Source organism: Dendrobium catenatum, unplaced genomic scaffold (genome assembly GCF_001605985.2).
Source record: "Dendrobium catenatum unplaced genomic scaffold, ASM160598v2 fragScaff_scaffold_1565, whole genome shotgun sequence".
NCBI lineage: Eukaryota > Viridiplantae > Streptophyta > Magnoliopsida > Asparagales > Orchidaceae > Dendrobium > Dendrobium catenatum.
Genome location: NW_021320027.1, coordinates 36,965 through 52,259, shown reverse-complemented (window position 1 = coordinate 52,259; position 15,295 = coordinate 36,965).

Below are 15,295 nucleotides of genomic sequence, written 5' to 3'. Positions count from 1 at the left end.
CCATGAATGAGAAGAAGGAAGGTATGAAAAATGATAGTAAGTTTCCCTTAATTACTTAATATCATAGTGATGCCTTTACTGATATTGAGGAAATGGATATTATGTCTAAATTTTTTGCTAAAGATGATAATGGCACTCGTTACATCAAGTTTTAGAGTAGGAGAGGAAGGAAAAAGAAGAACATCATTTTACGAACTACTAAAACCACTCGATCGCATACTAGTTATTAACCTTGTTTTTTTTATGTTTAACTCTAATATATGGAATGTTAGGGGCATTGGGTGTCCCTCTTCTAAGTTATGTGTTAAGAATTTATGTCACATTTTCAATGTTTCTATTCTTATTTTATTAGAACCTTTTATTTCCTTTTCTAAATTAATTGGCATGGCAAGATATTTGGGTTTTAAATGTGTTATTTCTATTGTTCCTAATAAGATTTGGGTGCCTTGGAAGGACCAACTTCATATTGATGTTATTGGAGATTTCACTCAAGTTTTGCATTATAATATTGAGGTTTTAAATTTACATTGCTATTATTCCTTTGTTTATGCTGGTACTTCTTATTATATGAGGAAATTGTTATGGGAGCAACTTATACATTTTCATAATAATTGTAATGTGCCTTAGCTTGTTAGAGGGGAATTTAATAATATCTCTAATCCTTCTGAACATATTGGGGGCTCTTCTTCTATATATCAATCTATGGAGGATTTTATGATTATGAAATGTAATTTAGTGGATATTAGTTTCTCTGGTAATAAGTTCACTTGGAACCATGGGCACTTATGGCAAAGGTTGGATCGAGTGTTGTTTAGTAATTGGTAGCTTAACACTTTTAATTCTACTATTGTTAAGCATCTTAGTAGGACTCTTTCTGATCATTCTCCCTTGATTATTTCTCATAAGACTAGGCACATTAATTCTCCTTCTCCATTTAGATTTCAAAATATGTGGTTGCTCCATGATTCCTTTCTAGACTTGGTTCAGGAAAATTGGCATGCCCCTTTACGTCTGGATAACTTTATCTTTGGTATGAGGAGATTTTGGTTTAACATAAAAGGCATAAGCAATTTTTAAATTGGTCGACTCATAATATTTTTAAAAATATTTTCTATAATATTTTGAATGCTAAAGAGTATGTGAACACTATTAAGTCTTAATATCAGCTAACTCTTTCTGATGATAATTTCAGTCTTTTGATAGATGCAAAGGGTAGTCATTATAAATTATAAGCTTAGGAGAAAACATTTTGAAAAAAAAAAAGCAGTTGTAAAACATAATTTTGAAGGTGATAATAATACTAAATATTTTCATGCTTTGGTCAAGTGGAAACATGCTACAAATTTTATTAATAAAATTAATCATGATGATGGCTTAAAAATTGCTACTCTAGCGATTAATCATTTTCAAAAGCATCTTAATAAATATTTTAGACCTACACATATTAATAACTTTGATATTATTCTTAATCTAATTTCTCATGAGGATAATAAGCTTCTCTTTAAACCCCCTACTCTTGAGGAAGTTAAGGATATTACTCATGGAATAAATGGTGACTCTATGGCAGGTCCAGATGGTTTCACCTCTAATTTTTTTTCAAAAAACATGGAAAATTATTAGTAATGATCTTTACTGTGCTAATGATTTTTTTGCTGGAAATTCTATTCCTAAGTTTTTTCTTCTACCTCTATTATGCCTATTCCAAAAATTAACTATGTTAGTTACTGGAATGATTCTAGAACTATTAGTCTTTACACTTCTTTTAATAAATTTCTCTACAAAATCCTTATGAATCATTTAACTCCTTTTACCTAAAATTTTCTCGCCTTATCAAATGGGGTTTGTTAAATGGTGGGATATTGTTGAAAATATTCTTCTAGCCTAGGAATTTTTCCAAGATTTGGATGTTAAGGTGATAGGTTGAAACATGATTTTAAAACTTGATATTGTCAAGGCTTATGATAAAATTGATTGGGGCTTTATTTACAATATTATGCATTTGTTTGGTTTTGACTTTAATTTTATTAACCTTATTAAGAATTACATTGAGGTTTCTCACTTTTCTATCATTGATAATGGTAAAAGTAATGATTTTTGTAAATCTTCCCATGGTCTTAGACAGGGTGATCTGATATCTTCTGGCCTTTTCATTGTTGCTATCGATTATTTATCTAGAGGCCTTACTAATCTCTTTGAAAATTCATCTAGCCTCTATTTCAAAACTTTGAGTGATTTTCCTAATTCTCATCTACGTTTTACAGATGATTTTATTATTTCTACTAATGCTTATGTTAATAAGATTAATAAACTTTTGGTCTTCTTTAATCCATTTGAATTGGTTCGAGGTATTTCTCTGAACAAACATTAGTGCATCTTTATTTCTTCTAAGAAAGTGCCTAATGATCACTTTTTTTCCATTAATAATTCTATTGGCTTTGTGCATGGCTAATTGCCTACTAAATACCTTGGGGTGCCTCTTTTTAAAGGTAAAAAGAAGACCTTTCTTTTTTATGATTTGTTTACTAATGTGCAGAACAAATATTTATTATGGGATTCTAATTTGCTGAGCTTGAGGGTAATTCGGAACAAATTGTTGTTATGGGATTCTAATTTGCTGAGATTTGGGGGTCATTTAATTCTCATTCATAGTGTTCTTTGTTCATTTCCAGTTTATAATTTTCAATCTCTTCTTCCTACTCAGGCGGTTTGTAACAGGATTGATAGACTTTTTAACAAATTCTTCTAGAAAGGGGTTAGTAGCATCACCAAAATTATTTAATCCACTTAGGATAAGTGTTGTGGTTACCAGGATGAAGGGTACTTGGGGTTTAAGAGTATGAATGATTTGGCTTATTCTTTCTCTTTTAAATTATGGTACAATTTTCATGCTTAGGTGAGCCTTTGGGGTAAATTTATGTTTTCTAAGTATTATGTGGGTAAACATCCAACTACTTGTTGTTTTAACCGAGGTGACTCTAAGCTATGGCAAAAATTATGAAAAATTAAATGGTTGTTGAGCCCTTTCTCTATTGGGGGCTTGGTGGTGGTGGCATTTTCATTAGGCAAAAATGTTTGTTGGGGGGCCAATCTATTGACTCAATTACTAACACTTGTTATAATGTGGCAATTAAGGTGAATTTCTTCTTTTTGATAATTGTTGGAATTACGACAAGCTTAATAATGGCATTCCTGATTCTATTATTAAACAAAATTTGAATCTTACTCTTAATAATGAATCTGATGCTATTCTTTTATGTGGCTTGTCCAAAGATGGTGGTTTTAGATTAAAAGATGCTTGGCATGCCTTTAGATCTAAGAATGAGGTTACTAATATTTTTTACTTGCTTTGGCATAAAAGTATCCCTTCTATGGTGGCTATATTGGTTTGGAGAATCTTACATAAGTTTATCCCTCCAAAAGATCACTTCATTAAAAGAGGTTTTATTTTATAGTCCAAATGCCAATGTTGTTATCATATTGAGACCATGCATCATGTTTTTCTTTCGTGTCCTTAAGCTATTAAAACTTGGATTTATTTTGATGATATGCTTCAACTAAATTACTTTAATGCTAAAAAGTTTATTTATGATTTCTTTAATTATTGGTTCATCAAGTCCAAAGGCCCTCTCTTATTTTATGGAATTTATGGTTGGATAGAAAGAATTATATCTTTAAAGGTGCTGGTATGAACCACTTTAGGATTATTCGGAATGTGAATGACAACGTTGTTGCTCTTTACTCTATTAAATTACCTTTTATCAATAATTTTAGGAACTATCATTCTATTGCTTCTGAGTTAGGAATTAAGCTGGAGGTGGATCATCTTCTTAAAGACCTTATGCTTATTTATTGGACAAAACCCCCTTCTAATTCCTATAAACTGAATGTGGATGGTGCTATCTTTGGGCCTTCTTCGGTTTGAGCTGGGTTATCAGGAACTATTATGGCCGCTTCATTATGACTTTTGCTGGTCCTTTGTAGAATTATGATGTTAACAAAGCTGTCACTTTGGCTTTGCTCTATAGCTCAAGGCTATGCATCTCTCTTGATTTAACTTACATTATTATTGAAGTTGATTCTACGTTTTGTATTCAATTATTAAATGCTGCTAAGGACTAGGTGTACAACTCCTCTCTTTTTTATCTAGAGAGGGATATTAAGAATTTATTGATTTTTATGAACTTTATGTCTCCCTTGTTCTAAGATTGGTAACAGGTGTGCTAATTAGCTTGCCAATTGAGGGAATACTATGTACTGTATGTCTGATTTTACTGTTACTAAGCTACTTACTCCTTTGCGGGGACTTTTAAGGTTAGATAAAATTGGTATACCTTATGTTAGAACCTACTTTTTGTTGTTAGCTGGGGACTTTTTCTCTGGTTTTCTCTTGGGTCTCTTATTGTGTCTTTTCCATCTTCTATTGCTCTGTTCTTGTTTAGGTTATAGCTTTGCTTCTTGTTTTGATGTTTAGACTGTCTGTTATCTGGACCCTTGTAACACTGGTCTGGTTGAGTTTTAGGCTATATGGAAAGCCTTGTCTTGTAGTTCTATTGTATTCTTGTTTGATCATTTTTGCTACTATTTGGTAGGCCTTATCTTTCAGGATGACTGGGGGCTCTTCACTCTTCTGTTAGAGGTATATTGTGAGTTTTGCATCTTGATTTCCATCTTTAACTGTAGCATTGGAGTGTGGGCTGCTCCTAGAATTTTTTTTTTTTTTTTTTTTGTGATTTTATGGTCTTTTGGATCTGTTGGTGGTTGTGTTTATTAAGTGTTACTGGCCTTGTTTACTAGGTGTGTCCCAGTGCCTTTGGATCATAATTATTGTGGGGCGTTGTTGTTGTCTTTTCTGCAGCTCTTTCATTATTATTTATTGTGATCCTTTTATTGTGTTGTGGTTTAACATGGATGTTTGGCTGGGTTTTTTGTTAATGGTGATTTGTTGTTGGTATTGGTATCTCATGGGCTATGTTTGGGTGACCTATTAATTGGGCTTCTAGCTGGTTCTCTTATCTTTTTCTTTTACTTATACACTTCTTTCAGCTAGCTAGATTTTACTCCTAGTGTTTCCTGGCCCAGTTTATTATTGAATTTGTGCAGCTCTTCCAAGATTAAAGGAGGCAGGTTAATGATATTAATTGATGTTTTGGCTATTTATACTATCTTAGAGGTGAATAATTCAGGTGTTCATTTTTGCATTTTTTTGATCCTACTGCTTTGAATCATAAGGTTGTCATTGGTTTCTTTTGTTGTTCTACTAACAAGGTTTGGTCTCTTATAAATTTTCCCTTTTCGCCCCTATTTATTTGTATTATGATTTCCTATTGGAACTATTACCCTTGTAGAGTTTATTTTCCTCTGCCTTTTCTTTTATGGTTTTCACCTTTTTTTTACAAGTCATTCTTTGTGTAGGTGTTCGTGGTGGTGACATTCTAGATGGGAAGTAGGACCTCAATGCTATTTTTTGCTATTTTCCTCCTTTTTGGGTGCTCGTTCTTGTGCAGCGTAGAATGTATCTAGTTTTTTGTACTTTTATTTAGAAGGAACCTTGAGCTCTTAAGATTTTTTTTGCTTTAATTTTGTAGCTTTTGCAAACATTAGTGATCTTGAGGTCCCTTTAAGGACTTTGTACTTTTTTCATAATTAATACGTAGGCCCCTCTACTGGTTTCTCTTAAAAAAATGCATTTTTTAATTTAAACATATGATTAGGAAATTCAGAATTTTTAAACCCTGGAGGTTTCTAAACATAAACTTCATCTTGTATCACCCCATTTAGAAAGGCACTCTTAACATCAATTTGATATAATTTATAACCTTTAAAATAGGCAAAGACAAACAAAACCCTCATTGCTTCAAGTCTAGCTATAGGGGAAACAGTTTTTTTAAAATTAATCCCTTTTATTTGATTATACCCCTTGGCCACCAATCTTGTCTTATTTCTAATCACAACTCCTGAATAATTCAATTTATTTTTTGAACAACCACTTAGTTTCAACAACACTTTCATCCTTAGGCCTTTCAATTAATTCCCAAATATTATTTCTAATAATTTGATTTAATTCTTCTTGCAATGCAAAAATCTAAAATTCATTCGAAAGTGCTTGATTTATATTAGTTGGTTTGATCATCGAAATAAAGATAGAATGGTTCACTTTTTTTCTAAGTCCATGCCTAGACCTAACACCCTCACTAGGTTCACGTAAAATTAATTCCTTAGAATGATTCTTAGAAAATCTCCACTCTCTAGGGAAAGGATTTCTTTTCCAGCATCTTCTTCCAAATTTGTTTTTTCAAGTCAATAGGAGATATTTTAAATATGATCTTCTTCTATCCTTGGCTCTTCCAAAATTCCAGTTCATAAAAAAAAAACTTATATGGTCTCCTTAACTACCAAAGTTCTCTTCTTAAAAACTCTATAGGATTTGCCAACACTAGAATATCAAAGAAAATTTCCTTCCTCAGATTTTAGAACAAATTTTCCTAAAGGATTTTTACCATTATTGCGAATAAACACCTTGCATCAAAAAACATACAAACATGAAAGATTAGATATTTTACCCTTAAGAAGTTAAAAGGGTGTCTTATTAAATATTGATCTAATGTTTACCCTATTCATAACATTATAGGTTGTACTAAACATTTTTGCCCAATAATATTTTAGAAGTGAGTATTCTGCCAACATGGCTTTAACAACTTTGAATAGCCATTATTCAGGTACTAAATTCTCTCATGAGGTCCTATATGAGAGCATTTCTATAAGATAATCAAATGTTGGACTTCAGAATCCAAACAAATTTGGATTCTCCTCTTGGAAAAACTAATCTAGATGCATGTTTAATATGCTGTGTTTTATGCATCTTAGATCTCCACACAAAATGAGTTTTAATATAAATTGTACAAGTGTGCGAGATATGCTCAATATATTCACAAGAAAAATATTCCACTTCAGGAAAAGGATTTATCAATATACGTGAGTTATACTATCTTTTCCTAGGTTTTAAAATTTTAGGCTTCAGATCAGGATTAGAAAAATCTTCAAGTGTTGGGGGTATCCTATTTTTCTCAACAGCTTTTATTTTTTCTCTAAAATATGAGTTAGCACTTTCTAAAACATAACTGTAAACTCTCAAATAGTGCTCTCTATTATAAGATTCATCCATAAATGTTTTAAAATCATTTTCAAGTTTATTGTCTGATGATTTCAATAATTATACTTTTTGTTAAAATCATCAAACTCATCAAAAATATTCATGTGTTTGTTGTCAATCATTTTGTGATCATTACTAACAATTTCATGATCTTTTTGTAATCTTAAACTTCTATGTTTAACCTAGCATGTAGCTTTTTGAGTTTCCTATAAGCAGTATGAATTTTTATAGAAACATTAAATAACTCTTTGTAGGTTAAGTCACATACCTCTTTTTAATCTGACTGAACAAGCTTGTAATCCATTAAATGCAATATCTTGACTTCCTCCATTGCTTCTATTTCTATGGAATTTTAAGTTGAGTCCACCCAAAATGCTCTATATAATCTCTTCTTGCCCTTCCTTACATTACTTTTCTCCTCAACCTTCTCCTTACTAGGATTAGCTTTGAGATTCTGGCAATCAGATTTGATGTATCCAGGATTCTTGCATTCATAGTAAATTACATCATTAGAAGCTTTAACATTTTTGTGGAGCTTACCCTTATTCCACTACTGATGTCTCCATTGCTTTCTCTTAAGAAAACTTTTGAATTGCCTTATAATTAAGGTAATATCATCTTCATCCTTAGGATGATACTGATCACTATTCGAGTCATCCAATTTTGATGCAAAGTTTTTCTCCTTCTTCCAATCATCTTTATCAATCTATCTTCAAGTCACTCCTTGATCGTAAGCTATTATTAGTGATCCAAGAAAATTGTTAATAGAATAAACATTTAAGTCTTTTAATTCTATTATAGTAGTTATCTTTGCATCATAAACAGTAGGAAAATAATAAAGAATTATATTTACTTCTTCAACATTTGTTAGTTCCCTACCTAAATTAGTAATATGCTGACTATTTATTTGAAACGAGTATACATGTTTGTAATTGATTCATTCAGTTTCATGTGTAATAGTTCATAATCGTGTAGAAGAATGTTCAATCTAGATTGTTTCACCTCACTAGCTCCTTCATATATAATCTAAAGCCTATCCAAAATATATTTTCTAGCTCTATAGGTTGAGACACACATATAGTCTTTAGATTTAAGTGCATAGAGAAAGCTTTTTAAATATTAAGCGTTTAACTGATCGAAGTCTTTTTCATCTATAGTCTCATCAGTAAATGGTGTTTATGTTATAATGTCATCTTTAAGTCTAATTGGCCGAGTGTATCCTTCCTGTACCAAAATCCTAATGTGATAGTCAAGCAATTGAAGAAAAGTAGACATATGTGTCTTTTAAAAATTGAATGGTATGTTATCAAATAGTGGTGGACTAGTGATCGAATATCCTTTGAGTGTGTTACAGTTTCCAAAATTTTCCATGATCATTTTCAAAAAGTTATCTAAATTTTAATTTTTGAAGTAGGCTCTGATACTACTTAAAAGTGTGAATAGGTTATTAGACCTAAATATTTTGTCCAAATGCTAACCAAGATGAGGGGTGAATTGGTTGATTAGAAGAACAAATTTTAGATTTTTATTTATAATAAAAAATTTTGAAAAATATTTCTCAATAAAAAAATGTAAACTTATAAAAAAATAAAAATGCAGTCAAAAAGTAAAGGCAGAAAAAACAACATAGAAATTTGTAGAGGTTTAGTCCAACTAGACCTCTGTCCACTCCCTAAAGACTCCCTCTTTTGGTATTGCACTATACCTAAGTGACTCTGCTTTTGCTTCCACAATAAGGCAGAGAAGCTCTTATAATTAACCTCTCTACTACCAATCTCCAGTGCAACAGAGTACTATCATCCTTTCACACCCTACTAGCGTTGGCAGAGTATTGTTATTTTTTCACACCCTCCTATTGTCGATAGAGTATCGTCATCCTTTCATACCCTTCCGATTTTGATAGAGTGCAAGCATCCTTTAACACAAAAGTGGTGTTGGCAGAGTACCGTCATCCTTTCACACCCTCATGATGTTGGCAGAGTACTGGTGTTCCTTTGAAAGTCTTCTTATAAAAGTATTCAAGAAAGTAGGACAAAACTTTGAAGAATAAGAAATAGATACTCACCATTAGGTAGCCTTATGAATCCCCTGACAAATCCCTCTTGTGAAATCTGCCTTATGAATCCCCTCACAATTCCCTCTTATGAAATCTCTCACTCCCCAATAATAAGAAACTCTCACAAACATTCTCCAAGTGAACTCTCAAAAGAAATTCACAGTAGGAGTTTTGTTTCAGCCAATTTTAAGAACTCTTATATATGAACGATATGAAAAATTATTTAGAAAATTGAAATTTTCAATTTGTCCTATCCAATTATAATCACACTCTCTCAGAGTCAAGAAAAAATAAAAAAAAGTACAGACTTATATTATAATAAACCCTAGTGTAATCTATCTTGAAGTCTTCACAATCTGGAGTATGATATCCCTAAAATATTAGTACACACAAACAACAAAAAATTTTTTCCAACATATGTTAGGAGAAACAATAATCAACACAATAAGATTTGGATACCATAAAAAAACTCACATGATATAAAAACATTATTTTGAAAACTAAGTTGAAACAAATTCATCCAACATTTCTTGACATGTGTATCGTTTAGTATGAAGTAGTGTTCATATGGTAAGATCACCAATAATCAAACATATTTAGTCTAATTATTTAACTTAGGATATAGATTTATAAAGGGATGTATAGATCGTACAGTTTATGATGAGAGAAAATTTTAGTTTTAAATTGTTTTGATAATATAAAATGAAGGGTATTGGATTATCAGGGACCATCTACATAATGTAAAAATAATACAAAAAAAAACATAAAATAACAGCTAAACAGTCACAAAAATTTAAAAGTGATACATCTTTAAAACATACAAAATGAATGGTTAATTTTAAATGATAGAGTGTTTTAGATTCATCCTAAATCAAACATGACTATCTGTAACATATGCTTTAGTCCTCAGGGTACTAAAGGTGTTATAGGCAAGGTTTTTGTAAAGATGTCTAACAGTTAATCTCCAGTAACTATATGACGTAGTTTTTTATCTCCCTTTACAACATAGTCTCTAATTAAATGATGACAAATGTCTATAAGCATTGTGAGGACATGCTGGATTAAATTTTAAAAAATGCAGATAGTACTAGTGCTTTCACAAGTAATATCAATGGTGCCTATAGTCAACCGAAGATCTAAGATTTCTTTCTTTAGTTATAAGACTTGAGAAACACAACTTCTTATAGCAATGTATTTCACCTCAACAGTGGATAGGGCCATTGAATTCTTCTTTCTACTAGACCAGGAAAGTAATTATTAGCTAATAAACTAAATTGTTACTCATGTTCTTTACATATACACCATATATCCTATAACGTTAGAGTCTTAAAATCCTATGGTTTCAATGGATGAGCTATGTCTAAGATACCAAATACCTAGGCATTGGGTGCCTAATATGTATCTAAGAATTCTCTTAATGACAATCATATGAGACTCTGTGGGATTAGCTACATGAAATTACTAGATGGACAAGAGGGGGGTTGAATTATGAAAACTTTATTGAAATAATTAAAATCTAAGAAAGAGTACCTTCGAGGTCAACAGACGTAGATGAGTCTCCCCTTTAGAAAGCCTCCCACAAGTTCTTCCTGGGCCACAAGAGGAGCAAGTTGCAGTAAGAACAGATCAATCGTGTGATCTCCCTCACACCACTTTTCCCTCACCAAGCTCACATTTTCCTTCCTCTCTCAACCCCTCAAACTTCTTAAGATCTCTCTCTAGGATTTTCTCTCTACTCACGTTTCTCTCTTCTATCTCCCTCTTTTAAAATATGATAAGTTTTTACATATAAAAACTGGCTCCAAAATCCCTGAGATTTCAAAAGTAGCCGTTACCATCGTACAATACGATTCTTGGTCGTACAGTATGATATGTACAAACTAGCTTCGTCCTGGTACGAAGGTGTACGAATAGTTCAAAAACTAATCATACGGTACGATAAAATATTGTACGGTACAATTCATAAAACATTACTCGTATAGGATAGTCAAATGTCGTCTCTATTCATCATATGGTACGATCTACATCGTACCGTACAAATAGTGAAAATCAAGGCATCGTCAAGGACGAATTTTGGGATGATCAAATATCGTCTCTGTTCATCGTATGATACGATCATAATCGTACGGTACGATGAGACAAAAAACACAGGATCGTCCGGGAAGATCTCCGGGATGATCAAAATTCAACTATGTTCATCGTATTGTATAAAGGGGTTCGTACAGTACGATTTTCAATTTGTAATTAAGCCTTAATTTCTTGCACTAATCACGGGTTAAATTAAGTATGTATTTAAAATAGATCGTACCGTACGAACCTAGTCATACAGTACGAACGACGCAAAATACCATACTTAACTTATCATGACTGCATGGGTTTTGGATTTGAAACATATCGTACTGTACGATACTATTCATACAGTATGATGTGTTCATAGAACACATGTATTGATAGTAGATTGTACAGTACGAAATAAATTCATACAGTACGATTACCAGAGAATGAAAAACTATATTTCTTACTTTTAAAAACACTCTCCCCCTCTATGTGTGCATGATTGCTCAGACTAACCTACAGTTTATGGCCAGACTCAAGAAAATAAAAAATAAAATAAATAACAAAATACATTGTCCAACTCATACTCCTAATCCAACAAGTCTCGAGTCTTCCCGTTGTCCTGAGTGGCTTGTGATCTTCCTAAAATGTTAGTACTCATGGACAATAACAAACAATAAATGATATTCAATGAAAAATAGTTTAGGCAACATTATTTGGCATCATCAAAATCTCAATCTCGGGGTCATGGGTCGCAACAATCTCCCCCTTTTTGATGATGTCAAATAATTTTTATTGTTAGCTAGTTCGAAGGGTTTTTTTTTTTTTTGACTTAAGAACAAGAAAAGCACTAAAGAGAAATGCAATACGAAAGGAAATGCATTATATGTAACACAAGAAAACTACGACACAAATAAAACTACAACAAACTTCCCCCTTTGACAGCACCAAAAAGTGAGAAAACATTGAAGAAAGAAAAGAAAGCTACAATACAAAGATAATTTAAAATGAAGGATCCTGATTAGTTGGTAGAGGAGGTGGGTTTTGTTGGAAGTACTGAGGAGAGCGTTAAAGCAGTGATCAATACTAGTAAAGCGTTCCCCAAACCATTGCATGTCAGACTCATGTTGCTGATGTTGCTCTTGAATGTGCGTGTTGATACTAGTATGAAGTTGGTCAAAACATTCGACCAGATCATCGTGAGGGTAAGCTGATGCAGGTGCTCGGGGTGGTGCATGTCTTCATGGATGTTCTTGAGCTGCAGCTGGGGCTTCTTCTCCTTCTCCTTCATCAAAAACAGGTTCTTTAGGCTCGTGTCCCCGATGGAAAAGAATACGGAAAGAGGCGTCCGTATAAAAGATAGGAAGATTGTCGGGTTCACCATGATAGGTTATTTGATATTTATTTAGGAGGATATATCCTACAAGGTGACCAAGAGCTATATTTTGTTATCGGCGAGTAGTAGGGAGATGAACGAAGGTCATACGGTGAATGTAGTCAATAATTTAAATCGGCCTCGTCGAATTTGGTATTGGACATAAAAAGATATGTAGCGACAGATAGAGTCGGGGTCATATTAACTGGGTCGCCAGCTTTGGGTATAATGGAGGTTCTAAGGACGTGTTGAATGATTCTAGAGTTTTGAGTGAGTGATTGTACGAGAGGTTGGTGTTGATAAAATGTGGCATTCCTAAGGACTTGATTAACCTCACCCCAGTCAAAGTCAATCATGAGAAATGAACGAACCATAAGCCCTTTAGTAGATAGCTCAATGTATTGGGCGATGTCGACTTTTGTAATTTTGAAATTTTAACGGAAAACAAAGGAGTGAAAAGTGATGTTGTTGAAGTTGTAGGTTAGGTTTGCAAGGAATTCTAAAAGGATTTCCGAGTTGTATGGGAAGGCCAGGGTGAGAAGAAATTTGAGGGTGGTGGAAGTAAAGAGGTTCAGTACCTCGAAGTTCAGAGCCTTCTGATTTAGCAAACTGGATGGTGTGATTTTGGAGGCTTTGAACTTGTGGTATACATCCTCATTTTTCGCATTCAAGAACCGAGCGCTATGGCGGCGAGAGGAAGACGAGCTTCCCACTACCATACGACCTCTCTTGCTTGAATTAGACATCGTGTAAAGACTAAGTGAAAAGGTGAGAAGGAACAAGTGGAGGTGAGTGAAGTGAGTTCTGCCTTGCCAGCCAATTTATAGAGTTTTTCCAGAATCGTACAGTACGATAGTATATCATACAGTACGATATGGCATTAACTGTTCTGACAAATCGTATTGGGAAAAGGTGGTCAAAGCGTACAGTACGATGGCGATCGTATAGTACGATCAGAAGAATATCGATCGTCTCGAGGGCGTTAGGATGACTTTTGATCAAAAGTATCGTACTGTACAAACAGGTGTATCGTACAGTATGAATGACATTAATATCGTACCAAACTCCTTTATATCATTCTTATCTGTTTGCTGAGGTGGATCGTACAGTACGAACACCAATAATAACAAACCAGCAAGCGTATACTCATCCCAATCTGTTGATGACATGGATCGTACATTACAAATAGGAGGTATCGTACCGTACGATGAGCAATAATGTATCATACCGTACGATGTAGGTCATACAATAAGATCAACAAAGACAAAATTTAGCTTTTGGTGAATTCTGTGCAGATTAAGTATATCGTACAGTACGATCGGAGTATCGTACAGTATGATAATACAAAGTCAAGTAAAGTGATTTTTGTGTAGTGAGTGTGTGATGATTAGGAGAAGTGTTAGAAGATTTGTTTTTAATTTTTTTTTATGCAGTTATGTCTATGACACCTAATCTAGTCCTGAAGGTGCTAAAGGTGTCGAATGCTAGATGTTTTGTGAATATATCAGCCAATTGATCTCCTATAGCAATGTGATGCAATTCTATATCTCCCTTAGCAACGTGATCTCTAATGAAATGATGTCTAATGTCTATGTGTTTTATTCGAGAGTACTGAATTGGGTTCTTAGAGATGCAAATTGCGCTTGTGTTGTCACACATAATTGAAATGGTTCCTACAGGTTGGTCAAAATCAAGAATTTATTGTTTTAGCCATAGTACTTGTGCAATACAACTTCCTATTGCAATATATTCTGCCTTGTCTGTGGAAAGTGCTACTGAGTTTTGCTTCTTACTGGACCAAGAAACTAATGATTGTCCTATGAATTGGAAGGTACCAGAGGTGCTTTTTCTATCTATCTTACATCTTGCAAAATTAGAATCTGAGTGCCCTAAGATTTCAACAGAAGTGCAGTGCCTAGGATACAAAATTCCTATGTTTGGGGTGCCTAGTAGTTATCTAAGAAATCTCTTAATAGCAGTTAAGTGAGACTCTTTAGGATCAGCTTGAAAATAGGCACAGAGGCACACACTAAATATTATGTCCGGTCTACTAAAAGTCAGGTAAAGAAGGGACCCGATCATTCTATATTTTTTATGATCTACTGATTTTCCACTACGATCTTTATCTAATTGAACTGTTGAGCTTATAGGAGTGTTCATGGGTTTAGCACTATCCATTTCGTATTTTTTCAAAATATCCTTAATATACTTTATTTGGCTAAGAAAAGTTTCGTTATCCATTTGTTTTACACTAAAGCCAAGAAAGTTGTTAAGTTCTTCCATCATGCTCATTTCAAACTCATTACTCATTATTTTTGAAAATTCATTACATAACATTTTATCTGAAGATCCAAATAGAAGGTCATCCACGTAAATCTGAACAATGAGAATTTCTTCTTTGACCTTTTGTAAAAAGAGTGTATTATCTACACTACCCTTTTCAAATCCTCTATCCAATAAGAATGAGCTAAGTCTTTCATACCATGATCTTGGTGCTTGATTTAATCCATAAAGTGTCTTCTTTAATTTGAATACATGGTTTGGAAATTATGAACTTTCAAATACGGGGGTTTCTCATCATAGAAATCTTCCTTAATCATCCGGTTCAGAAATGCAGTCTTTACATCCATTTGATATAACTTAAAGTTCTTGAAGCAAG